The sequence below is a fragment of the Engystomops pustulosus genome, unplaced genomic scaffold, assembly GCF_040894005.1.
Source record: "Engystomops pustulosus unplaced genomic scaffold, aEngPut4.maternal MAT_SCAFFOLD_621, whole genome shotgun sequence".
Classification (NCBI taxonomy): domain Eukaryota; kingdom Metazoa; phylum Chordata; class Amphibia; order Anura; family Leptodactylidae; genus Engystomops; species Engystomops pustulosus.
In genome coordinates this window covers 14,989-39,292 of record NW_027285500.1, presented here as the reverse complement: position 1 = coordinate 39,292, position 24,304 = coordinate 14,989, and the positions used below count along the sequence as shown (strand labels likewise).

The window sequence follows — 24,304 nt, the reverse complement described above, 5'->3', positions numbered from 1 at the left end:
CACTGCTCACGGAGAGGAGACACCGCCAGGAGGCGAAAAACCTACTCTGCAAGTCACACAGTCCTCTGCGTGGGGACGATTAATCTGCATAGGACCGCCCCCAACAGGCACCTCCCCCGCAAAGCAGCAGGGGGGCCGAGCGAGCGGGCGTCTGCACTTCATCTGCCAGCCGCCCGCTGCTACACCCTCCCCACAACAACTCTTTTGTCAAGTCAGTCTGACCGACCGACTGCCTGCCTGCCTGACGGCTCAGAGATCACTTTTCCTTTCTCTTGACACAGCCGCTGGACGGTGTGAGGGGACAAGCACGCTCGCTCCAGCACACGCTGATAGCTACAGCTTACCTTCGGTCGTTCGCACCTTCTCAGACTGTGACTGCTAGCAGTGGAGGAGGAAGCAGCCAAATCTCAACCTGCAGGTGTCTTCGATTCAAGTAGACGGCTCCAGACTAATCATGATCCAATTAGCTCCAATTAATTAGGCCGCCGATTAGGTCACTTTTATTTTTCCTTTTTTTTTTTTTTCCTTTGTTCCGGGTCGGGCCCATTTAGCACCTCATTAATCAATTAGTGAGAAGCCTTTGTTCCTCCTGCAAAAGACACAGCACACAACACACCTGAGTAGGTGACAAAGCACAAGAGCGTCGTCGACGTCACATTGCAAACTTCGGCTCCATTTCTTTTCCCTTTTCCAAAGTTTTGCTATTTATTTCTCTATCTTTTTCACCAAGTTAAGAAGGGGTGCACCGGTCCTGGAGGTACTGCAATACCAGGTCAATGCGTGGAGTGGACAGAGCAAGCTCTTTTTCCATCTCCCTGTTCCAAAAATCCATTTAATATATGGTCCCCAGATAGGGGACGTATCAGATATTAAACTGATAAGAACAGATACTACACTTGATCTTAGCCAAAAGGCCGAGAAGCGATACCGACCATAGCTCGCCCAGACCGGGCCCCCTTCAGAACTCTCAGCACTGCTCACGGAGAGGAGACACCGCCAGGAGGCGAAAAACCTACTCTGCAAGTCACACAGTCCTCTGCGTGGGGACGATTAATCTGCATAGGACCGCCCCCAACAGGCACCTCCCCCGCAAAGCAGCAGGGGGGCCGAGCGAGCGGGCGTCTGCACTTCATCTGCCAGCCGCCCGCTGCTACACCCTCCCCACAACAACTCTTTTGTCAAGTCAGTCTGACCGACCGACTGCCTGCCTGCCTGACGGCTCAGAGATCACTTTTCCTTTCTCTTGACACAGCCGCTGGACGGTGTGAGGGGACAAGCACGCTCGCTCCAGCACACGCTGATAGCTACAGCTTACCTTCGGTCGTTCGCACCTTCTCAGACTGTGACTGCTAGCAGTGGAGGAGGAAGCAGCCAAATCTCAACCTGCAGGTGTCTTCGATTCAAGTAGACGGCTCCAGACTAATCATGATCCAATTAGCTCCAATTAATTAGGCCGCCGATTAGGTCACTTTTATTTTTCCTTTTTTTTTTTTTTCCTTTGTTCCGGGTCGGGCCCATTTAGCACCTCATTAATCAATTAGTGAGAAGCCTTTGTTCCTCCTGCAAAAGACACAGCACACAACACACCTGAGTAGGTGACAAAGCACAAGAGCGTCGTCGACGTCACATTGCAAACTTCGGCTCCATTTCTTTTCCCTTTTCCAAAGTTTTGCTATTTATTTCTCTATCTTTTTCACCAAGTTAAGAAGGGGTGCACCGGTCCTGGAGGTACTGCAATACCAGGTCAATGCGTGGAGTGGACAGAGCAAGCTCTTTTTCCATCTCCCTGTTCCAAAAATCCATTTAATATATGGTCCCCAGATAGGGGACGTATCAGATATTAAACTGATAAGAACAGATACTACACTTGATCTTAGCCAAAAGGCCGAGAAGCGATACCGACCATAGCTCGCCCAGACCGGGCCCCCTTCAGAACTCTCAGCACTGCTCACGGAGAGGAGACACCGCCAGGAGGCGAAAAACCTACTCTGCAAGTCACACAGTCCTCTGCGTGGGGACGATTAATCTGCATAGGACCGCCCCCAACAGGCACCTCCCCCGCAAAGCAGCAGGGGGGCCGAGCGAGCGGGCGTCTGCACTTCATCTGCCAGCCGCCCGCTGCTACACCCTCCCCACAACAACTCTTTTGTCAAGTCAGTCTGACCGACCGACTGCCTGCCTGCCTGACGGCTCAGAGATCACTTTTCCTTTCTCTTGACACAGCCGCTGGACGGTGTGAGGGGACAAGCACGCTCGCTCCAGCACACGCTGATAGCTACAGCTTACCTTCGGTCGTTCGCACCTTCTCAGACTGTGACTGCTAGCAGTGGAGGAGGAAGCAGCCAAATCTCAACCTGCAGGTGTCTTCGATTCAAGTAGACGGCTCCAGACTAATCATGATCCAATTAGCTCCAATTAATTAGGCCGCCGATTAGGTCACTTTTATTTTTCCTTTTTTTTTTTTTTCCTTTGTTCCGGGTCGGGCCCATTTAGCACCTCATTAATCAATTAGTGAGAAGCCTTTGTTCCTCCTGCAAAAGACACAGCACACAACACACCTGAGTAGGTGACAAAGCACAAGAGCGTCGTCGACGTCACATTGCAAACTTCGGCTCCATTTCTTTTCCCTTTTCCAAAGTTTTGCTATTTATTTCTCTATCTTTTTCACCAAGTTAAGAAGGGGTGCACCGGTCCTGGAGGTACTGCAATACCAGGTCAATGCGTGGAGTGGACAGAGCAAGCTCTTTTTCCATCTCCCTGTTCCAAAAATCCATTTAATATATGGTCCCCAGATAGGGGACGTATCAGATATTAAACTGATAAGAACAGATACTACACTTGATCTTAGCCAAAAGGCCGAGAAGCGATACCGACCATAGCTCGCCCAGACCGGGCCCCCTTCAGAACTCTCAGCACTGCTCACGGAGAGGAGACACCGCCAGGAGGCGAAAAACCTACTCTGCAAGTCACACAGTCCTCTGCGTGGGGACGATTAATCTGCATAGGACCGCCCCCAACAGGCACCTCCCCCGCAAAGCAGCAGGGGGGCCGAGCGAGCGGGCGTCTGCACTTCATCTGCCAGCCGCCCGCTGCTACACCCTCCCCACAACAACTCTTTTGTCAAGTCAGTCTGACCGACCGACTGCCTGCCTGCCTGACGGCTCAGAGATCACTTTTCCTTTCTCTTGACACAGCCGCTGGACGGTGTGAGGGGACAAGCACGCTCGCTCCAGCACACGCTGATAGCTACAGCTTACCTTCGGTCGTTCGCACCTTCTCAGACTGTGACTGCTAGCAGTGGAGGAGGAAGCAGCCAAATCTCAACCTGCAGGTGTCTTCGATTCAAGTAGACGGCTCCAGACTAATCATGATCCAATTAGCTCCAATTAATTAGGCCGCCGATTAGGTCACTTTTATTTTTCCTTTTTTTTTTTTTTCCTTTGTTCCGGGTCGGGCCCATTTAGCACCTCATTAATCAATTAGTGAGAAGCCTTTGTTCCTCCTGCAAAAGACACAGCACACAACACACCTGAGTAGGTGACAAAGCACAAGAGCGTCGTCGACGTCACATTGCAAACTTCGGCTCCATTTCTTTTCCCTTTTCCAAAGTTTTGCTATTTATTTCTCTATCTTTTTCACCAAGTTAAGAAGGGGTGCACCGGTCCTGGAGGTACTGCAATACCAGGTCAATGCGTGGAGTGGACAGAGCAAGCTCTTTTTCCATCTCCCTGTTCCAAAAATCCATTTAATATATGGTCCCCAGATAGGGGACGTATCAGATATTAAACTGATAAGAACAGATACTACACTTGATCTTAGCCAAAAGGCCGAGAAGCGATACCGACCATAGCTCGCCCAGACCGGGCCCCCTTCAGAACTCTCAGCACTGCTCACGGAGAGGAGACACCGCCAGGAGGCGAAAAACCTACTCTGCAAGTCACACAGTCCTCTGCGTGGGGACGATTAATCTGCATAGGACCGCCCCCAACAGGCACCTCCCCCGCAAAGCAGCAGGGGGGCCGAGCGAGCGGGCGTCTGCACTTCATCTGCCAGCCGCCCGCTGCTACACCCTCCCCACAACAACTCTTTTGTCAAGTCAGTCTGACCGACCGACTGCCTGCCTGCCTGACGGCTCAGAGATCACTTTTCCTTTCTCTTGACACAGCCGCTGGACGGTGTGAGGGGACAAGCACGCTCGCTCCAGCACACGCTGATAGCTACAGCTTACCTTCGGTCGTTCGCACCTTCTCAGACTGTGACTGCTAGCAGTGGAGGAGGAAGCAGCCAAATCTCAACCTGCAGGTGTCTTCGATTCAAGTAGACGGCTCCAGACTAATCATGATCCAATTAGCTCCAATTAATTAGGCCGCCGATTAGGTCACTTTTATTTTTCCTTTTTTTTTTTTTTCCTTTGTTCCGGGTCGGGCCCATTTAGCACCTCATTAATCAATTAGTGAGAAGCCTTTGTTCCTCCTGCAAAAGACACAGCACACAACACACCTGAGTAGGTGACAAAGCACAAGAGCGTCGTCGACGTCACATTGCAAACTTCGGCTCCATTTCTTTTCCCTTTTCCAAAGTTTTGCTATTTATTTCTCTATCTTTTTCACCAAGTTAAGAAGGGGTGCACCGGTCCTGGAGGTACTGCAATACCAGGTCAATGCGTGGAGTGGACAGAGCAAGCTCTTTTTCCATCTCCCTGTTCCAAAAATCCATTTAATATATGGTCCCCAGATAGGGGACGTATCAGATATTAAACTGATAAGAACAGATACTACACTTGATCTTAGCCAAAAGGCCGAGAAGCGATACCGACCATAGCTCGCCCAGACCGGGCCCCCTTCAGAACTCTCAGCACTGCTCACGGAGAGGAGACACCGCCAGGAGGCGAAAAACCTACTCTGCAAGTCACACAGTCCTCTGCGTGGGGACGATTAATCTGCATAGGACCGCCCCCAACAGGCACCTCCCCCGCAAAGCAGCAGGGGGGCCGAGCGAGCGGGCGTCTGCACTTCATCTGCCAGCCGCCCGCTGCTACACCCTCCCCACAACAACTCTTTTGTCAAGTCAGTCTGACCGACCGACTGCCTGCCTGCCTGACGGCTCAGAGATCACTTTTCCTTTCTCTTGACACAGCCGCTGGACGGTGTGAGGGGACAAGCACGCTCGCTCCAGCACACGCTGATAGCTACAGCTTACCTTCGGTCGTTCGCACCTTCTCAGACTGTGACTGCTAGCAGTGGAGGAGGAAGCAGCCAAATCTCAACCTGCAGGTGTCTTCGATTCAAGTAGACGGCTCCAGACTAATCATGATCCAATTAGCTCCAATTAATTAGGCCGCCGATTAGGTCACTTTTATTTTTCCTTTTTTTTTTTTTTCCTTTGTTCCGGGTCGGGCCCATTTAGCACCTCATTAATCAATTAGTGAGAAGCCTTTGTTCCTCCTGCAAAAGACACAGCACACAACACACCTGAGTAGGTGACAAAGCACAAGAGCGTCGTCGACGTCACATTGCAAACTTCGGCTCCATTTCTTTTCCCTTTTCCAAAGTTTTGCTATTTATTTCTCTATCTTTTTCACCAAGTTAAGAAGGGGTGCACCGGTCCTGGAGGTACTGCAATACCAGGTCAATGCGTGGAGTGGACAGAGCAAGCTCTTTTTCCATCTCCCTGTTCCAAAAATCCATTTAATATATGGTCCCCAGATAGGGGACGTATCAGATATTAAACTGATAAGAACAGATACTACACTTGATCTTAGCCAAAAGGCCGAGAAGCGATACCGACCATAGCTCGCCCAGACCGGGCCCCCTTCAGAACTCTCAGCACTGCTCACGGAGAGGAGACACCGCCAGGAGGCGAAAAACCTACTCTGCAAGTCACACAGTCCTCTGCGTGGGGACGATTAATCTGCATAGGACCGCCCCCAACAGGCACCTCCCCCGCAAAGCAGCAGGGGGGCCGAGCGAGCGGGCGTCTGCACTTCATCTGCCAGCCGCCCGCTGCTACACCCTCCCCACAACAACTCTTTTGTCAAGTCAGTCTGACCGACCGACTGCCTGCCTGCCTGACGGCTCAGAGATCACTTTTCCTTTCTCTTGACACAGCCGCTGGACGGTGTGAGGGGACAAGCACGCTCGCTCCAGCACACGCTGATAGCTACAGCTTACCTTCGGTCGTTCGCACCTTCTCAGACTGTGACTGCTAGCAGTGGAGGAGGAAGCAGCCAAATCTCAACCTGCAGGTGTCTTCGATTCAAGTAGACGGCTCCAGACTAATCATGATCCAATTAGCTCCAATTAATTAGGCCGCCGATTAGGTCACTTTTATTTTTCCTTTTTTTTTTTTTTCCTTTGTTCCGGGTCGGGCCCATTTAGCACCTCATTAATCAATTAGTGAGAAGCCTTTGTTCCTCCTGCAAAAGACACAGCACACAACACACCTGAGTAGGTGACAAAGCACAAGAGCGTCGTCGACGTCACATTGCAAACTTCGGCTCCATTTCTTTTCCCTTTTCCAAAGTTTTGCTATTTATTTCTCTATCTTTTTCACCAAGTTAAGAAGGGGTGCACCGGTCCTGGAGGTACTGCAATACCAGGTCAATGCGTGGAGTGGACAGAGCAAGCTCTTTTTCCATCTCCCTGTTCCAAAAATCCATTTAATATATGGTCCCCAGATAGGGGACGTATCAGATATTAAACTGATAAGAACAGATACTACACTTGATCTTAGCCAAAAGGCCGAGAAGCGATACCGACCATAGCTCGCCCAGACCGGGCCCCCTTCAGAACTCTCAGCACTGCTCACGGAGAGGAGACACCGCCAGGAGGCGAAAAACCTACTCTGCAAGTCACACAGTCCTCTGCGTGGGGACGATTAATCTGCATAGGACCGCCCCCAACAGGCACCTCCCCCGCAAAGCAGCAGGGGGGCCGAGCGAGCGGGCGTCTGCACTTCATCTGCCAGCCGCCCGCTGCTACACCCTCCCCACAACAACTCTTTTGTCAAGTCAGTCTGACCGACCGACTGCCTGCCTGCCTGACGGCTCAGAGATCACTTTTCCTTTCTCTTGACACAGCCGCTGGACGGTGTGAGGGGACAAGCACGCTCGCTCCAGCACACGCTGATAGCTACAGCTTACCTTCGGTCGTTCGCACCTTCTCAGACTGTGACTGCTAGCAGTGGAGGAGGAAGCAGCCAAATCTCAACCTGCAGGTGTCTTCGATTCAAGTAGACGGCTCCAGACTAATCATGATCCAATTAGCTCCAATTAATTAGGCCGCCGATTAGGTCACTTTTATTTTTCCTTTTTTTTTTTTTTCCTTTGTTCCGGGTCGGGCCCATTTAGCACCTCATTAATCAATTAGTGAGAAGCCTTTGTTCCTCCTGCAAAAGACACAGCACACAACACACCTGAGTAGGTGACAAAGCACAAGAGCGTCGTCGACGTCACATTGCAAACTTCGGCTCCATTTCTTTTCCCTTTTCCAAAGTTTTGCTATTTATTTCTCTATCTTTTTCACCAAGTTAAGAAGGGGTGCACCGGTCCTGGAGGTACTGCAATACCAGGTCAATGCGTGGAGTGGACAGAGCAAGCTCTTTTTCCATCTCCCTGTTCCAAAAATCCATTTAATATATGGTCCCCAGATAGGGGACGTATCAGATATTAAACTGATAAGAACAGATACTACACTTGATCTTAGCCAAAAGGCCGAGAAGCGATACCGACCATAGCTCGCCCAGACCGGGCCCCCTTCAGAACTCTCAGCACTGCTCACGGAGAGGAGACACCGCCAGGAGGCGAAAAACCTACTCTGCAAGTCACACAGTCCTCTGCGTGGGGACGATTAATCTGCATAGGACCGCCCCCAACAGGCACCTCCCCCGCAAAGCAGCAGGGGGGCCGAGCGAGCGGGCGTCTGCACTTCATCTGCCAGCCGCCCGCTGCTACACCCTCCCCACAACAACTCTTTTGTCAAGTCAGTCTGACCGACCGACTGCCTGCCTGCCTGACGGCTCAGAGATCACTTTTCCTTTCTCTTGACACAGCCGCTGGACGGTGTGAGGGGACAAGCACGCTCGCTCCAGCACACGCTGATAGCTACAGCTTACCTTCGGTCGTTCGCACCTTCTCAGACTGTGACTGCTAGCAGTGGAGGAGGAAGCAGCCAAATCTCAACCTGCAGGTGTCTTCGATTCAAGTAGACGGCTCCAGACTAATCATGATCCAATTAGCTCCAATTAATTAGGCCGCCGATTAGGTCACTTTTATTTTTCCTTTTTTTTTTTTTTCCTTTGTTCCGGGTCGGGCCCATTTAGCACCTCATTAATCAATTAGTGAGAAGCCTTTGTTCCTCCTGCAAAAGACACAGCACACAACACACCTGAGTAGGTGACAAAGCACAAGAGCGTCGTCGACGTCACATTGCAAACTTCGGCTCCATTTCTTTTCCCTTTTCCAAAGTTTTGCTATTTATTTCTCTATCTTTTTCACCAAGTTAAGAAGGGGTGCACCGGTCCTGGAGGTACTGCAATACCAGGTCAATGCGTGGAGTGGACAGAGCAAGCTCTTTTTCCATCTCCCTGTTCCAAAAATCCATTTAATATATGGTCCCCAGATAGGGGACGTATCAGATATTAAACTGATAAGAACAGATACTACACTTGATCTTAGCCAAAAGGCCGAGAAGCGATACCGACCATAGCTCGCCCAGACCGGGCCCCCTTCAGAACTCTCAGCACTGCTCACGGAGAGGAGACACCGCCAGGAGGCGAAAAACCTACTCTGCAAGTCACACAGTCCTCTGCGTGGGGACGATTAATCTGCATAGGACCGCCCCCAACAGGCACCTCCCCCGCAAAGCAGCAGGGGGGCCGAGCGAGCGGGCGTCTGCACTTCATCTGCCAGCCGCCCGCTGCTACACCCTCCCCACAACAACTCTTTTGTCAAGTCAGTCTGACCGACCGACTGCCTGCCTGCCTGACGGCTCAGAGATCACTTTTCCTTTCTCTTGACACAGCCGCTGGACGGTGTGAGGGGACAAGCACGCTCGCTCCAGCACACGCTGATAGCTACAGCTTACCTTCGGTCGTTCGCACCTTCTCAGACTGTGACTGCTAGCAGTGGAGGAGGAAGCAGCCAAATCTCAACCTGCAGGTGTCTTCGATTCAAGTAGACGGCTCCAGACTAATCATGATCCAATTAGCTCCAATTAATTAGGCCGCCGATTAGGTCACTTTTATTTTTCCTTTTTTTTTTTTTTCCTTTGTTCCGGGTCGGGCCCATTTAGCACCTCATTAATCAATTAGTGAGAAGCCTTTGTTCCTCCTGCAAAAGACACAGCACACAACACACCTGAGTAGGTGACAAAGCACAAGAGCGTCGTCGACGTCACATTGCAAACTTCGGCTCCATTTCTTTTCCCTTTTCCAAAGTTTTGCTATTTATTTCTCTATCTTTTTCACCAAGTTAAGAAGGGGTGCACCGGTCCTGGAGGTACTGCAATACCAGGTCAATGCGTGGAGTGGACAGAGCAAGCTCTTTTTCCATCTCCCTGTTCCAAAAATCCATTTAATATATGGTCCCCAGATAGGGGACGTATCAGATATTAAACTGATAAGAACAGATACTACACTTGATCTTAGCCAAAAGGCCGAGAAGCGATACCGACCATAGCTCGCCCAGACCGGGCCCCCTTCAGAACTCTCAGCACTGCTCACGGAGAGGAGACACCGCCAGGAGGCGAAAAACCTACTCTGCAAGTCACACAGTCCTCTGCGTGGGGACGATTAATCTGCATAGGACCGCCCCCAACAGGCACCTCCCCCGCAAAGCAGCAGGGGGGCCGAGCGAGCGGGCGTCTGCACTTCATCTGCCAGCCGCCCGCTGCTACACCCTCCCCACAACAACTCTTTTGTCAAGTCAGTCTGACCGACCGACTGCCTGCCTGCCTGACGGCTCAGAGATCACTTTTCCTTTCTCTTGACACAGCCGCTGGACGGTGTGAGGGGACAAGCACGCTCGCTCCAGCACACGCTGATAGCTACAGCTTACCTTCGGTCGTTCGCACCTTCTCAGACTGTGACTGCTAGCAGTGGAGGAGGAAGCAGCCAAATCTCAACCTGCAGGTGTCTTCGATTCAAGTAGACGGCTCCAGACTAATCATGATCCAATTAGCTCCAATTAATTAGGCCGCCGATTAGGTCACTTTTATTTTTCCTTTTTTTTTTTTTTCCTTTGTTCCGGGTCGGGCCCATTTAGCACCTCATTAATCAATTAGTGAGAAGCCTTTGTTCCTCCTGCAAAAGACACAGCACACAACACACCTGAGTAGGTGACAAAGCACAAGAGCGTCGTCGACGTCACATTGCAAACTTCGGCTCCATTTCTTTTCCCTTTTCCAAAGTTTTGCTATTTATTTCTCTATCTTTTTCACCAAGTTAAGAAGGGGTGCACCGGTCCTGGAGGTACTGCAATACCAGGTCAATGCGTGGAGTGGACAGAGCAAGCTCTTTTTCCATCTCCCTGTTCCAAAAATCCATTTAATATATGGTCCCCAGATAGGGGACGTATCAGATATTAAACTGATAAGAACAGATACTACACTTGATCTTAGCCAAAAGGCCGAGAAGCGATACCGACCATAGCTCGCCCAGACCGGGCCCCCTTCAGAACTCTCAGCACTGCTCACGGAGAGGAGACACCGCCAGGAGGCGAAAAACCTACTCTGCAAGTCACACAGTCCTCTGCGTGGGGACGATTAATCTGCATAGGACCGCCCCCAACAGGCACCTCCCCCGCAAAGCAGCAGGGGGGCCGAGCGAGCGGGCGTCTGCACTTCATCTGCCAGCCGCCCGCTGCTACACCCTCCCCACAACAACTCTTTTGTCAAGTCAGTCTGACCGACCGACTGCCTGCCTGCCTGACGGCTCAGAGATCACTTTTCCTTTCTCTTGACACAGCCGCTGGACGGTGTGAGGGGACAAGCACGCTCGCTCCAGCACACGCTGATAGCTACAGCTTACCTTCGGTCGTTCGCACCTTCTCAGACTGTGACTGCTAGCAGTGGAGGAGGAAGCAGCCAAATCTCAACCTGCAGGTGTCTTCGATTCAAGTAGACGGCTCCAGACTAATCATGATCCAATTAGCTCCAATTAATTAGGCCGCCGATTAGGTCACTTTTATTTTTCCTTTTTTTTTTTTTTCCTTTGTTCCGGGTCGGGCCCATTTAGCACCTCATTAATCAATTAGTGAGAAGCCTTTGTTCCTCCTGCAAAAGACACAGCACACAACACACCTGAGTAGGTGACAAAGCACAAGAGCGTCGTCGACGTCACATTGCAAACTTCGGCTCCATTTCTTTTCCCTTTTCCAAAGTTTTGCTATTTATTTCTCTATCTTTTTCACCAAGTTAAGAAGGGGTGCACCGGTCCTGGAGGTACTGCAATACCAGGTCAATGCGTGGAGTGGACAGAGCAAGCTCTTTTTCCATCTCCCTGTTCCAAAAATCCATTTAATATATGGTCCCCAGATAGGGGACGTATCAGATATTAAACTGATAAGAACAGATACTACACTTGATCTTAGCCAAAAGGCCGAGAAGCGATACCGACCATAGCTCGCCCAGACCGGGCCCCCTTCAGAACTCTCAGCACTGCTCACGGAGAGGAGACACCGCCAGGAGGCGAAAAACCTACTCTGCAAGTCACACAGTCCTCTGCGTGGGGACGATTAATCTGCATAGGACCGCCCCCAACAGGCACCTCCCCCGCAAAGCAGCAGGGGGGCCGAGCGAGCGGGCGTCTGCACTTCATCTGCCAGCCGCCCGCTGCTACACCCTCCCCACAACAACTCTTTTGTCAAGTCAGTCTGACCGACCGACTGCCTGCCTGCCTGACGGCTCAGAGATCACTTTTCCTTTCTCTTGACACAGCCGCTGGACGGTGTGAGGGGACAAGCACGCTCGCTCCAGCACACGCTGATAGCTACAGCTTACCTTCGGTCGTTCGCACCTTCTCAGACTGTGACTGCTAGCAGTGGAGGAGGAAGCAGCCAAATCTCAACCTGCAGGTGTCTTCGATTCAAGTAGACGGCTCCAGACTAATCATGATCCAATTAGCTCCAATTAATTAGGCCGCCGATTAGGTCACTTTTATTTTTCCTTTTTTTTTTTTTTCCTTTGTTCCGGGTCGGGCCCATTTAGCACCTCATTAATCAATTAGTGAGAAGCCTTTGTTCCTCCTGCAAAAGACACAGCACACAACACACCTGAGTAGGTGACAAAGCACAAGAGCGTCGTCGACGTCACATTGCAAACTTCGGCTCCATTTCTTTTCCCTTTTCCAAAGTTTTGCTATTTATTTCTCTATCTTTTTCACCAAGTTAAGAAGGGGTGCACCGGTCCTGGAGGTACTGCAATACCAGGTCAATGCGTGGAGTGGACAGAGCAAGCTCTTTTTCCATCTCCCTGTTCCAAAAATCCATTTAATATATGGTCCCCAGATAGGGGACGTATCAGATATTAAACTGATAAGAACAGATACTACACTTGATCTTAGCCAAAAGGCCGAGAAGCGATACCGACCATAGCTCGCCCAGACCGGGCCCCCTTCAGAACTCTCAGCACTGCTCACGGAGAGGAGACACCGCCAGGAGGCGAAAAACCTACTCTGCAAGTCACACAGTCCTCTGCGTGGGGACGATTAATCTGCATAGGACCGCCCCCAACAGGCACCTCCCCCGCAAAGCAGCAGGGGGGCCGAGCGAGCGGGCGTCTGCACTTCATCTGCCAGCCGCCCGCTGCTACACCCTCCCCACAACAACTCTTTTGTCAAGTCAGTCTGACCGACCGACTGCCTGCCTGCCTGACGGCTCAGAGATCACTTTTCCTTTCTCTTGACACAGCCGCTGGACGGTGTGAGGGGACAAGCACGCTCGCTCCAGCACACGCTGATAGCTACAGCTTACCTTCGGTCGTTCGCACCTTCTCAGACTGTGACTGCTAGCAGTGGAGGAGGAAGCAGCCAAATCTCAACCTGCAGGTGTCTTCGATTCAAGTAGACGGCTCCAGACTAATCATGATCCAATTAGCTCCAATTAATTAGGCCGCCGATTAGGTCACTTTTATTTTTCCTTTTTTTTTTTTTTCCTTTGTTCCGGGTCGGGCCCATTTAGCACCTCATTAATCAATTAGTGAGAAGCCTTTGTTCCTCCTGCAAAAGACACAGCACACAACACACCTGAGTAGGTGACAAAGCACAAGAGCGTCGTCGACGTCACATTGCAAACTTCGGCTCCATTTCTTTTCCCTTTTCCAAAGTTTTGCTATTTATTTCTCTATCTTTTTCACCAAGTTAAGAAGGGGTGCACCGGTCCTGGAGGTACTGCAATACCAGGTCAATGCGTGGAGTGGACAGAGCAAGCTCTTTTTCCATCTCCCTGTTCCAAAAATCCATTTAATATATGGTCCCCAGATAGGGGACGTATCAGATATTAAACTGATAAGAACAGATACTACACTTGATCTTAGCCAAAAGGCCGAGAAGCGATACCGACCATAGCTCGCCCAGACCGGGCCCCCTTCAGAACTCTCAGCACTGCTCACGGAGAGGAGACACCGCCAGGAGGCGAAAAACCTACTCTGCAAGTCACACAGTCCTCTGCGTGGGGACGATTAATCTGCATAGGACCGCCCCCAACAGGCACCTCCCCCGCAAAGCAGCAGGGGGGCCGAGCGAGCGGGCGTCTGCACTTCATCTGCCAGCCGCCCGCTGCTACACCCTCCCCACAACAACTCTTTTGTCAAGTCAGTCTGACCGACCGACTGCCTGCCTGCCTGACGGCTCAGAGATCACTTTTCCTTTCTCTTGACACAGCCGCTGGACGGTGTGAGGGGACAAGCACGCTCGCTCCAGCACACGCTGATAGCTACAGCTTACCTTCGGTCGTTCGCACCTTCTCAGACTGTGACTGCTAGCAGTGGAGGAGGAAGCAGCCAAATCTCAACCTGCAGGTGTCTTCGATTCAAGTAGACGGCTCCAGACTAATCATGATCCAATTAGCTCCAATTAATTAGGCCGCCGATTAGGTCACTTTTATTTTTCCTTTTTTTTTTTTTTCCTTTGTTCCGGGTCGGGCCCATTTAGCACCTCATTAATCAATTAGTGAGAAGCCTTTGTTCCTCCTGCAAAAGACACAGCACACAACACACCTGAGTAGGTGACAAAGCACAAGAGCGTCGTCGACGTCACATTGCAAACTTCGGCTCCATTTCTTTTCCCTTTTCCAAAGTTTTGCTATTTATTTCTCTATCTTTTTCACCAAGTTAAGAAGGGGTGCACCGGTCCTGGAGGTACTGCAATACCAGGTCAATGCGTGGAGTGGACAGAGCAAGCTCTTTTTCCATCTCCCTGTTCCAAAAATCCATTTAATATATGGTCCCCAGATAGGGGACGTATCAGATATTAAACTGATAAGAACAGATACTACACTTGATCTTAGCCAAAAGGCCGAGAAGCGATACCGACCATAGCTCGCCCAGACCGGGCCCCCTTCAGAACTCTCAGCACTGCTCACGGAGAGGAGACACCGCCAGGAGGCGAAAAACCTACTCTGCAAGTCACACAGTCCTCTGCGTGGGGACGATTAATCTGCATAGGACCGCCCCCAACAGGCACCTCCCCCGCAAAGCAGCAGGGGGGCCGAGCGAGCGGGCGTCTGCACTTCATCTGCCAGCCGCCCGCTGCTACACCCTCCCCACAACAACTCTTTTGTCAAGTCAGTCTGACCGACCGACTGCCTGCCTGCCTGACGGCTCAGAGATCACTTTTCCTTTCTCTTGACACAGCCGCTGGACGGTGTGAGGGGACAAGCACGCTCGCTCCAGCACACGCTGATAGCTACAGCTTACCTTCGGTCGTTCGCACCTTCTCAGACTGTGACTGCTAGCAGTGGAGGAGGAAGCAGCCAAATCTCAACCTGCAGGTGTCTTCGATTCAAGTAGACGGCTCCAGACTAATCATGATCCAATTAGCTCCAATTAATTAGGCCGCCGATTAGGTCACTTTTATTTTTCCTTTTTTTTTTTTTTCCTTTGTTCCGGGTCGGGCCCATTTAGCACCTCATTAATCAATTAGTGAGAAGCCTTTGTTCCTCCTGCAAAAGACACAGCACACAACACACCTGAGTAGGTGACAAAGCACAAGAGCGTCGTCGACGTCACATTGCAAACTTCGGCTCCATTTCTTTTCCCTTTTCCAAAGTTTTGCTATTTATTTCTCTATCTTTTTCACCAAGTTAAGAAGGGGTGCACCGGTCCTGGAGGTACTGCAATACCAGGTCAATGCGTGGAGTGGACAGAGCAAGCTCTTTTTCCATCTCCCTGTTCCAAAAATCCATTTAATATATGGTCCCCAGATAGGGGACGTATCAGATATTAAACTGATAAGAACAGATACTACACTTGATCTTAGCCAAAAGGCCGAGAAGCGATACCGACCATAGCTCGCCCAGACCGGGCCCCCTTCAGAACTCTCAGCACTGCTCACGGAGAGGAGACACCGCCAGGAGGCGAAAAACCTACTCTGCAAGTCACACAGTCCTCTGCGTGGGGACGATTAATCTGCATAGGACCGCCCCCAACAGGCACCTCCCCCGCAAAGCAGCAGGGGGGCCGAGCGAGCGGGCGTCTGCACTTCATCTGCCAGCCGCCCGCTGCTACACCCTCCCCACAACAACTCTTTTGTCAAGTCAGTCTGACCGACCGACTGCCTGCCTGCCTGACGGCTCAGAGATCACTTTTCCTTTCTCTTGACACAGCCGCTGGACGGTGTGAGGGGACAAGCACGCTCGCTCCAGCACACGCTGATAGCTACAGCTTACCTTCGGTCGTTCGCACCTTCTCAGACTGTGACTGCTAGCAGTGGAGGAGGAAGCAGCCAAATCTCAACCTGCAGGTGTCTTCGATTCAAGTAGACGGCTCCAGACTAATCATGATCCAATTAGCTCCAATTAATTAGGCCGCCGATTAGGTCACTTTTATTTTTCCTTTTTTTTTTTTTTCCTTTGTTCCGGGTCGGGCCCATTTAGCACCTCATTAATCAATTAGTGAGAAGCCTTTGTTCCTCCTGCAAAAGACACAGCACACAACACACCTGAGTAGGTGACAAAGCACAAGAGCGTCGTCGACGTCACATTGCAAACTTCGGCTCCATTTCTTTTCCCTTTTCCAAAGTTTTGCTATTTATTTCTCTATCTTTTTCACCAAGTTAAGAAGGGGTGCACCGGTCCTGGAGGTACTGCAATACCAGGTCAATGCGTGGAGTGGACAGAGCAAGCTCTTTTTCCATCTCCCTGTTCCAAAAATCCATTTAATATATGGTCCCCAGATAGGGGACGTATCAGATATTAAACTGATAAGAACAGATACTACACTTGATCTTAGCCAAAAGGCCGAGAAGCGATACCGACCATAGCTCGCCCAGACCGGGCCCCCTTCAGAACTCTCAGCACTGCTCACGGAGAGGAGACACCGCCAGGAGGCGAAAAACCTACTCTGCAAGTCACACAGTCCTCTGCGTGGGGACGATTAATCTGCATAGGACCGCCCCCAACAGGCACCTCCCCCGCAAAGCAGCAGGGGGGCCGAGCGAGCGGGCGTCTGCACTTCATCTGCCAGCCGCCCGCTGCTACACCCTCCCCACAACAACTCTTTTGTCAAGTCAGTCTGACCGACCGACTGCCTGCCTGCCTGACGGCTCAGAGATCACTTTTCCTTTCTCTTGACACAGCCGCTGGACGGTGTGAGGGGACAAGCACGCTCGCTCCAGCACACGCTGATAGCTACAGCTTACCTTCGGTCGTTCGCACCTTCTCAGACTGTGACTGCTAGCAGTGGAGGAGGAAGCAGCCAAATCTCAACCTGCAGGTGTCTTCGATTCAAGTAGACGGCTCCAGACTAATCATGATCCAATTAGCTCCAATTAATTAGGCCGCCGATTAGGTCACTTTTATTTTTCCTTTTTTTTTTTTTTCCTTTGTTCCGGGTCGGGCCCATTTAGCACCTCATTAATCAATTAGTGAGAAGCCTTTGTTCCTCCTGCAAAAGACACAGCACACAACACACCTGAGTAGGTGACAAAGCACAAGAGCGTCGTCGACGTCACATTGCAAACTTCGGCTCCATTTCTTTTCCCTTTTCCAAAGTTTTGCTATTTATTTCTCTATCTTTTTCACCAAGTTAAGAAGGGGTGCACCGGTCCTGGAGGTACTGCAATACCAGGTCAATGCGTGGAGTGGACAGAGCAAGCTCTTTTTCCATCTCCCTGTTCCAAAAATCCATTTAATATATGGTCCCCAGATAGGGGACGTATCAGATATTAAACTGATAAGAACAGATACTACACTTGATCTTAGCCAAAAGGCCGAGAAGCGATACCGACCATAGCTCGCCCAGACCGGGCCCCCTTCAGAACTCTCAGCACTGCTCACGGAGAGGAGACACCGCCAGGAGGCGAAAAACCTACTCTGCAAGTCACACAGTCCTCTGCGTGGGGACGATTAATCTGCATAGGACCGCCCCCAACAGGCACCTCCCCCGCAAAGCAGCAGGGGGGCCGAGCGAGCGGGCGTCTGCACTTCATCTGCCAGCCGCCCGCTGCTACACCCTCCCCACAACAACTCTTTTGTCAAGTCAGTCTGACCGACCGACTGCCTGCCTGCCTGACGGCTCAGAGATCACTTTTCCTTTCTCTTGACACAGCCGCTGGACGGTGTGAGGGGACAAGCACGCTCGCTCCAGCACACGCTGATAGCTACAGCTTACCTTCGGTCGTTCGCACCTTCTCAGACTGTGACTGCTAGCAGTGGAGGAGGAAGCAGCCAAATCTCAACCTGCAGGTGTCTTCGATTCAAGTAGACGGCTCCAGACTAATCATGATCCAATTAGCTCCAATTAATTAGGCCGCCGATTAGGTCACTTTTATTTTTCCTTTTTTTTTTTTTTCCTTTGTTCCGGGTCGGGCCCATTTAGCACCTCATTAATCAATTAGTGAGAAGCCTTTGTTCCTCCTGCAAAAGACACAGCACACAACACACCTGAGTAGGTGACAAAGCACAAGAGCGTCGTCGACGTCACATTGCAAACTTCGGCTCCATTTCTTTTCCCTTTTCCAAAGTTTTGCTATTTATTTCTCTATCTTTTTCACCAAGTTAAGAAGGGGTGCACCGGTCCTGGAGGTACTGCAATACCAGGTCAATGCGTGGAGTGGACAGAGCAAGCTCTTTTTCCATCTCCCTGTTCCAAAAATCCATTTAATATATGGTCCCCAGATAGGGGACGTATCAGATATTAAACTGATAAGAACAGATTTTTTTTTTTTTTTTTTTTTTTTTTTTTTTTTTTTTTTTTTGTGTCATTTCAGAACACGGTTATATACTTGCAGAAAGTCTTTCTAAAAAGTAAAACTTCTTAAAACTTTCAAAACCGCTTCATCATATCAGACACTATTCTCTAATTTTTAATCACACACAAAAATACGTACATAAAAACTCAACAAAAATATTTACCTGAATTAAAACTTAAACTTTTGCATCATAACCGCAATAATTGTATCAATAGTATCAGCCGATGGTTTCCCTTTCCTATGAATTTCAGCCAAAAGCTCCGGAATTTCATACTTTTCATAAGTATCTTCCTTCAGACACTTTAAAATAACTCCTCTTCTCTTTGCCAAGGTTTTATCACCTTCTTTAAGCTTTGCTCTCAAATCCCTCACAATTCCCATTATAAAAGGACTCACAATCAAGCCGCCAAAAAGTTCACCCTTTTCCACTTCTCCACATGGAAACACATGTACTGGTTCGTCCTCTTCCTCCTCTTCTTCTTCTTCTTCCTCTTTCATCTCCTGCTCACCTCCATTCCCACTCTTCTCCTTTTCACCATCACCTTTTAAAGTGGCTTCTTTCTTAACTTCACCCATAGAACTGGTCGTACTTTCTACTTCCATCTGCTCCATAACTTTAGCCCATTCTTCCACTTCTTTACTCTCAGATTCCTTAGCATCTTCTTTCTTACCTTCTTTTCCTTTTTCCTCTCTCTTTGGACAATTTTGATACCGATGACCAACATCACCACAAAGATTACAGCGTATATTCTGGCTACACACCTCTGCCGTATGCCCCTCTTTTTCACACCTCGTGCACCATACCCACTTGCACTCTTCTTTCCTGTGTCCATACCTCTTACAGCGTTTACAGAACTCTCCCATTCCAGAAAAGAAGATCTCTCCATTCACTTTACCTATTTTGAAGACACCAGGTGGAACAATCTTCCTACCTTCCGAGTCTTGCTTAAAGTCCACACAAAATTTCCACTTTGTGAGCCAAATTCCACGCTCATTGAAGACTTTTCCTTTAGGCTCAATTTCCATACAGAATCTTGAAAGAAACATAACAATCTCTTCCTCCTTCACATACGGGCTAAACATTCGCACCGTCAGGGTTTTCTTCTTAGGGAAGTGAGGAATAACCTCAACTCCCTCAAAAACAATGTCCTTCTTGACCTCTTCATATCTTCTCCAAAACAAGTCATATTCTTCATCAGAAGCCAAAATGATATCATACACGCCTCTTCTCCGAAATTCCAACGCCGACAGAATCTTCCCCGCTCCAATATTCATCAACCTTTCCAAAATATCTTCGTACAGTAAGATGACTGCTTCTTCTCTTTTCCGTTCATCCATGAAGATAAACCGAACGCCATTCCTCAGTCTTGCATACTCCGGCACTTCTCTTTCAGACGCCATCTTCATATACCTTTCTCTGCAAACCCTCACCAGTATAAACCGGCGGGCAGGTGATCGCCTCTCGTTGCTCCGGGCCTATTTCCTCCACCCCAATAGCAGCAGGGGGGTTAAGACCTGACCAAGGCCAAAGCCGATCCCCCCAGGCCGAGGTGAAGGAGCACCCGGAGCACCTTCCAGCCAAGACCAAGGCAGTACCCGCAAAGATACTACACTTGATCTTAGCCAAAAGGCCGAGAAGCGATACCGACCATAGCTCGCCCAGACCGGGCCCCCTTCAGAACTCTCAGCACTGCTCACGGAGAGGAGACACCGCCAGGAGGCGAAAAACCTACTCTGCAAGTCACACAGTCCTCTGCGTGGGGACGATTAATCTGCATAGGACCGCCCCCAACAGGCACCTCCCCCGCAAAGCAGCAGGGGGGCCGAGCGAGCGGGCGTCTGCACTTCATCTGCCAGCCGCCCGCTGCTACACCCTCCCCACAACAACTCTTTTGTCAAGTCAGTCTGACCGACCGACTGCCTGCCTGCCTGACGGCTCAGAGATCACTTTTCCTTTCTCTTGACACAGCCGCTGGACGGTGTGAGGGGACAAGCACGCTCGCTCCAGCACACGCTGATAGCTACAGCTTACCTTCGGTCGTTCGCACCTTCTCAGACTGTGACTGCTAGCAGTGGAGGAGGAAGCAGCCAAATCTCAACCTGCAGGTGTCTTCGATTCAAGTAGACGGCTCCAGACTAATCATGATCCAATTAGCTCCAATTAATTAGGCCGCCGATTAGGTCACTTTTATTTTTCCTTTTTTTTTTTTTTCCTTTGTTCCGGGTCGGGCCCATTTAGCACCTCATTAATCAATTAGTGAGAAGCCTTTGTTCCTCCTGCAAAAGACACAGCACACAACACACCTGAGTAGGTGACAAAGCACAAGAGCGTCGTCGACGTCACATTGCAAACTTCGGCTCCATTTCTTTTCCCTTTTCCAAAGTTTTGCTATTTATTTCTCTATCTTTTTCACCAAGTTAAGAAGGGGTGCACCGGTCCTGGAGGTACTGCAATACCAGGTCAATGCGTGGAGTGGACAGAGCAAGCTCTTTTTCCATCTCCCTGTTCCAAAAATCCATTTAATATATGGTCCCCAGATAGGGGACGTATCAGATATTAAACTGATAAGAACAGATACTACACTTGATCTTAGCCAAAAGGCCGAGAAGCGATACCGACCATAGCTCGCCCAGACCGGGCCCCCTTCAGAACTCTCAGCACTGCTCACGGAGAGGAGACACCGCCAGGAGGCGAAAAACCTACTCTGCAAGTCACACAGTCCTCTGCGTGGGGACGATTAATCTGCATAGGACCGCCCCCAACAGGCACCTCCCCCGCAAAGCAGCAGGGGGGCCGAGCGAGCGGGCGTCTGCACTTCATCTGCCAGCCGCCCGCTGCTACACCCTCCCCACAACAACTCTTTTGTCAAGTCAGTCTGACCGACCGACTGCCTGCCTGCCTGACGGCTCAGAGATCACTTTTCCTTTCTCTTGACACAGCCGCTGGACGGTGTGAGGGGACAAGCACGCTCGCTCCAGCACACGCTGATAGCTACAGCTTACCTTCGGTCGTTCGCACCTTCTCAGACTGTGACTGCTAGCAGTGGAGGAGGAAGCAGCCAAATCTCAACCTGCAGGTGTCTTCGATTCAAGTAGACGGCTCCAGACTAATCATGATCCAATTAGCTCCAATTAATTAGGCCGCCGATTAGGTCACTTTTATTTTTCCTTTTTTTTTTTTTTCCTTTGTTCCGGGTCGGGCCCATTTAGCACCTCATTAATCAATTAGTGAGAAGCCTTTGTTCCTCCTGCAAAAGACACAGCACACAACACACCTGAGTAGGTGACAAAGCACAAGAGCGTCGTCGACGTCACATTGCAAACTTCGGCTCCATTTCTTTTCCCTTTTCCAAAGTTTTGCTATTTATTTCTCTATCTTTTTCACCAAGTTAAGAAGGGGTGCACCGGTCCTGGAGGTACTGCAATACCAGGTCAATGCGTGGAGTGGACAGAGCAAGCTCTTTTTCCATCTCCCTGTTCCAAAAATCCATTTAATATATGGTCCCCAGATAGGGGACGTATCAGATATTAAACTGATAAGAACAGATACTACACTTGATCTTAGCCAAAAGGCCGAGAAGCGATACCGACCATAGCTCGCCCAGACCGGGCCCCCTTCAGAACTCTCAGCACTGCTCACGGAGAGGAGACACCGCCAGGAGGCGAAAAACCTACTCTGCAAGTCACACAGTCCTCTGCGTGGGGACGATTAATCTGCATAGGACCGCCCCCAACAGGCACCTCCCCCGCAAAGCAGCAGGGGGGCCGAGCGAGCGGGCGTCTGCACTTCATCTGCCAGCCGCCCGCTGCTACACCCTCCCCACAACAACTCTTTTGTCAAGTCAGTCTGACCGACCGACTGCCTGCCTGCCTGACGGCTCAGAGATCACTTTTCCTTTCTCTTGACACAGCCGCTGGACGGTGTGAGGGGACAAGCACGCTCGCTCCAGCACACGCTGATAGCTACAGCTTACCTTCGGTCGTTCGCACCTTCTCAGACTGTGACTGCTAGCAGTGGAGGAGGAAGCAGCCAAATCTCAACCTGCAGGTGTCTTCGATTCAAGTAGACGGCTCCAGACTAATCATGATCCAATTAGCTCCAATTAATTAGGCCGCCGATTAGGTCACTTTTATTTTTCCTTTTTTTTTTTTTTCCTTTGTTCCGGGTCGGGCCCATTTAGCACCTCATTAATCAATTAGTGAGAAGCCTTTGTTCCTCCTGCAAAAGACACAGCACACAACACACCTGAGTAGGTGACAAAGCACAAGAGCGTCGTCGACGTCACATTGCAAACTTCGGCTCCATTTCTTTTCCCTTTTCCAAAGTTTTGCTATTTATTTCTCTATCTTTTTCACCAAGTTAAGAAGGGGTGCACCGGTCCTGGAGGTACTGCAATACCAGGTCAATGCGTGGAGTGGACAGAGCAAGCTCTTTTTCCATCTCCCTGTTCCAAAAATCCATTTAATATATGGTCCCCAGATAGGGGACGTATCAGATATTAAACTGATAAGAACAGATACTACACTTGATCTTAGCCAAAAGGCCGAGAAGCGATACCGACCATAGCTCGCCCAGACCGGGCCCCCTTCAGAACTCTCAGCACTGCTCACGGAGAGGAGACACCGCCAGGAGGCGAAAAACCTACTCTGCAAGTCACACAGTCCTCTGCGTGGGGACGATTAATCTGCATAGGACCGCCCCCAACAGGCACCTCCCCCGCAAAGCAGCAGGGGGGCCGAGCGAGCGGGCGTCTGCACTTCATCTGCCAGCCGCCCGCTGCTACACCCTCCCCACAACAACTCTTTTGTCAAGTCAGTCTGACCGACCGACTGCCTGCCTGCCTGACGGCTCAGAGATCACTTTTCCTTTCTCTTGACACAGCCGCTGGACGGTGTGAGGGGACAAGCACGCTCGCTCCAGCACACGCTGATAGCTACAGCTTACCTTCGGTCGTTCGCACCTTCTCAGACTGTGACTGCTAGCAGTGGAGGAGGAAGCAGCCAAATCTCAACCTGCAGGTGTCTTCGATTCAAGTAGACGGCTCCAGACTAATCATGATCCAATTAGCTCCAATTAATTAGGCCGCCGATTAGGTCACTTTTATTTTTCCTTTTTTTTTTTTTTCCTTTGTTCCGGGTCGGGCCCATTTAGCACCTCATTAATCAATTAGTGAGAAGCCTTTGTTCCTCCTGCAAAAGACACAGCACACAACACACCTGAGTAGGTGACAAAGCACAAGAGCGTCGTCGACGTCACATTGCAAACTTCGGCTCCATTTCTTTTCCCTTTTCCAAAGTTTTGCTATTTATTTCTCTATCTTTTTCACCAAGTTAAGAAGGGGTGCACCGGTCCTGGAGGTACTGCAATACCAGGTCAATGCGTGGAGTGGACAGAGCAAGCTCTTTTTCCATCTCCCTGTTCCAAAAATCCATTTAATATATGGTCCCCAGATAGGGGACGTATCAGATATTAAACTGATAAGAACAGATACTACACTTGATCTTAGCCAAAAGGCCGAGAAGCGATACCGACCATAGCTCGCCCAGACCGGGCCCCCTTCAGAACTCTCAGCACTGCTCACGGAGAGGAGACACCGCCAGGAGGCGAAAAACCTACTCTGCAAGTCACACAGTCCTCTGCGTGGGGACGATTAATCTGCATAGGACCGCCCCCAACAGGCACCTCCCCCGCAAAGCAGCAGGGGGGCCGAGCGAGCGGGCGTCTGCACTTCATCTGCCAGCCGCCCGCTGCTACACCCTCCCCACAACAACTCTTTTGTCAAGTCAGTCTGACCGACCGACTGCCTGCCTGCCTGACGGCTCAGAGATCACTTTTCCTTTCTCTTGACACAGCCGCTGGACGGTGTGAGGGGACAAGCACGCTCGCTCCAGCACACGCTGA

General features: G+C 50.4%; 23 non-coding genes and 1 pseudogene across 23 annotated transcripts; all 24 read right to left on the bottom strand.

The window, feature by feature from the left end:
• Nucleotides 1–735: 735 nt before the first annotated feature.
• On the bottom strand, nt 736–926 carry LOC140111903 (U2 spliceosomal RNA). The gene has a single exon (XR_011852369.1). It is a non-coding gene; the product is annotated as a U2 spliceosomal RNA (small nuclear RNA).
• Nucleotides 927–1,706: 780 nt separating this feature from the next.
• Nucleotides 1,707–1,897, bottom strand: LOC140111902 (U2 spliceosomal RNA). Its single transcript, XR_011852368.1, has one exon. It is a non-coding gene; the product is annotated as a U2 spliceosomal RNA (small nuclear RNA).
• A 780-nt stretch (nt 1,898–2,677) lies between these two features.
• On the bottom strand, nt 2,678–2,868 carry LOC140111900 (U2 spliceosomal RNA). The gene has a single exon (XR_011852366.1). It is a non-coding gene; the product is annotated as a U2 spliceosomal RNA (small nuclear RNA).
• Nucleotides 2,869–3,648: 780 nt separating this feature from the next.
• LOC140111899 (U2 spliceosomal RNA) lies at nt 3,649–3,839 on the bottom strand. Its single transcript, XR_011852365.1, has one exon. It is a non-coding gene; the product is annotated as a U2 spliceosomal RNA (small nuclear RNA).
• Nucleotides 3,840–4,619: 780 nt separating this feature from the next.
• On the bottom strand, nt 4,620–4,810 carry LOC140111898 (U2 spliceosomal RNA). The gene has a single exon (XR_011852364.1). It is a non-coding gene; the product is annotated as a U2 spliceosomal RNA (small nuclear RNA).
• Nucleotides 4,811–5,590: 780 nt separating this feature from the next.
• LOC140111897 (U2 spliceosomal RNA) lies at nt 5,591–5,781 on the bottom strand. The gene has a single exon (XR_011852363.1). It is a non-coding gene; the product is annotated as a U2 spliceosomal RNA (small nuclear RNA).
• Nucleotides 5,782–6,561: 780 nt separating this feature from the next.
• LOC140111896 (U2 spliceosomal RNA) lies at nt 6,562–6,752 on the bottom strand. Its single transcript, XR_011852362.1, has one exon. It is a non-coding gene; the product is annotated as a U2 spliceosomal RNA (small nuclear RNA).
• Nucleotides 6,753–7,532: 780 nt separating this feature from the next.
• On the bottom strand, nt 7,533–7,723 carry LOC140111894 (U2 spliceosomal RNA). Its single transcript, XR_011852361.1, has one exon. It is a non-coding gene; the product is annotated as a U2 spliceosomal RNA (small nuclear RNA).
• Nucleotides 7,724–8,503: 780 nt separating this feature from the next.
• LOC140111893 (U2 spliceosomal RNA) lies at nt 8,504–8,694 on the bottom strand. The gene has a single exon (XR_011852360.1). It is a non-coding gene; the product is annotated as a U2 spliceosomal RNA (small nuclear RNA).
• A 780-nt stretch (nt 8,695–9,474) lies between these two features.
• LOC140111892 (U2 spliceosomal RNA) lies at nt 9,475–9,665 on the bottom strand. The gene has a single exon (XR_011852359.1). It is a non-coding gene; the product is annotated as a U2 spliceosomal RNA (small nuclear RNA).
• Nucleotides 9,666–10,445: 780 nt separating this feature from the next.
• LOC140111891 (U2 spliceosomal RNA) lies at nt 10,446–10,636 on the bottom strand. The gene has a single exon (XR_011852358.1). It is a non-coding gene; the product is annotated as a U2 spliceosomal RNA (small nuclear RNA).
• A 780-nt stretch (nt 10,637–11,416) lies between these two features.
• On the bottom strand, nt 11,417–11,607 carry LOC140111890 (U2 spliceosomal RNA). The gene has a single exon (XR_011852357.1). It is a non-coding gene; the product is annotated as a U2 spliceosomal RNA (small nuclear RNA).
• Nucleotides 11,608–12,387: 780 nt separating this feature from the next.
• LOC140111888 (U2 spliceosomal RNA) lies at nt 12,388–12,578 on the bottom strand. The gene has a single exon (XR_011852355.1). It is a non-coding gene; the product is annotated as a U2 spliceosomal RNA (small nuclear RNA).
• A 780-nt stretch (nt 12,579–13,358) lies between these two features.
• On the bottom strand, nt 13,359–13,549 carry LOC140111887 (U2 spliceosomal RNA). The gene has a single exon (XR_011852354.1). It is a non-coding gene; the product is annotated as a U2 spliceosomal RNA (small nuclear RNA).
• Nucleotides 13,550–14,329: 780 nt separating this feature from the next.
• On the bottom strand, nt 14,330–14,520 carry LOC140111886 (U2 spliceosomal RNA). The gene has a single exon (XR_011852353.1). It is a non-coding gene; the product is annotated as a U2 spliceosomal RNA (small nuclear RNA).
• Nucleotides 14,521–15,300: 780 nt separating this feature from the next.
• Nucleotides 15,301–15,491, bottom strand: LOC140111885 (U2 spliceosomal RNA). Its single transcript, XR_011852352.1, has one exon. It is a non-coding gene; the product is annotated as a U2 spliceosomal RNA (small nuclear RNA).
• Nucleotides 15,492–16,271: 780 nt separating this feature from the next.
• Nucleotides 16,272–16,462, bottom strand: LOC140111883 (U2 spliceosomal RNA). The gene has a single exon (XR_011852351.1). It is a non-coding gene; the product is annotated as a U2 spliceosomal RNA (small nuclear RNA).
• Nucleotides 16,463–17,242: 780 nt separating this feature from the next.
• LOC140111882 (U2 spliceosomal RNA) lies at nt 17,243–17,433 on the bottom strand. The gene has a single exon (XR_011852350.1). It is a non-coding gene; the product is annotated as a U2 spliceosomal RNA (small nuclear RNA).
• Nucleotides 17,434–18,213: 780 nt separating this feature from the next.
• Nucleotides 18,214–18,431, bottom strand: LOC140111912 (U2 spliceosomal RNA; annotated as a pseudogene).
• Nucleotides 18,432–19,851: 1,420 nt separating this feature from the next.
• On the bottom strand, nt 19,852–20,045 carry LOC140111914 (U2 spliceosomal RNA). Its single transcript, XR_011852378.1, has one exon. It is a non-coding gene; the product is annotated as a U2 spliceosomal RNA (small nuclear RNA).
• A 780-nt stretch (nt 20,046–20,825) lies between these two features.
• Nucleotides 20,826–21,016, bottom strand: LOC140111881 (U2 spliceosomal RNA). The gene has a single exon (XR_011852349.1). It is a non-coding gene; the product is annotated as a U2 spliceosomal RNA (small nuclear RNA).
• A 780-nt stretch (nt 21,017–21,796) lies between these two features.
• On the bottom strand, nt 21,797–21,987 carry LOC140111880 (U2 spliceosomal RNA). Its single transcript, XR_011852348.1, has one exon. It is a non-coding gene; the product is annotated as a U2 spliceosomal RNA (small nuclear RNA).
• Nucleotides 21,988–22,767: 780 nt separating this feature from the next.
• On the bottom strand, nt 22,768–22,958 carry LOC140111879 (U2 spliceosomal RNA). Its single transcript, XR_011852347.1, has one exon. It is a non-coding gene; the product is annotated as a U2 spliceosomal RNA (small nuclear RNA).
• Nucleotides 22,959–23,738: 780 nt separating this feature from the next.
• LOC140111878 (U2 spliceosomal RNA) lies at nt 23,739–23,929 on the bottom strand. Its single transcript, XR_011852346.1, has one exon. It is a non-coding gene; the product is annotated as a U2 spliceosomal RNA (small nuclear RNA).
• Nucleotides 23,930–24,304: the final 375 nt, after the last annotated feature.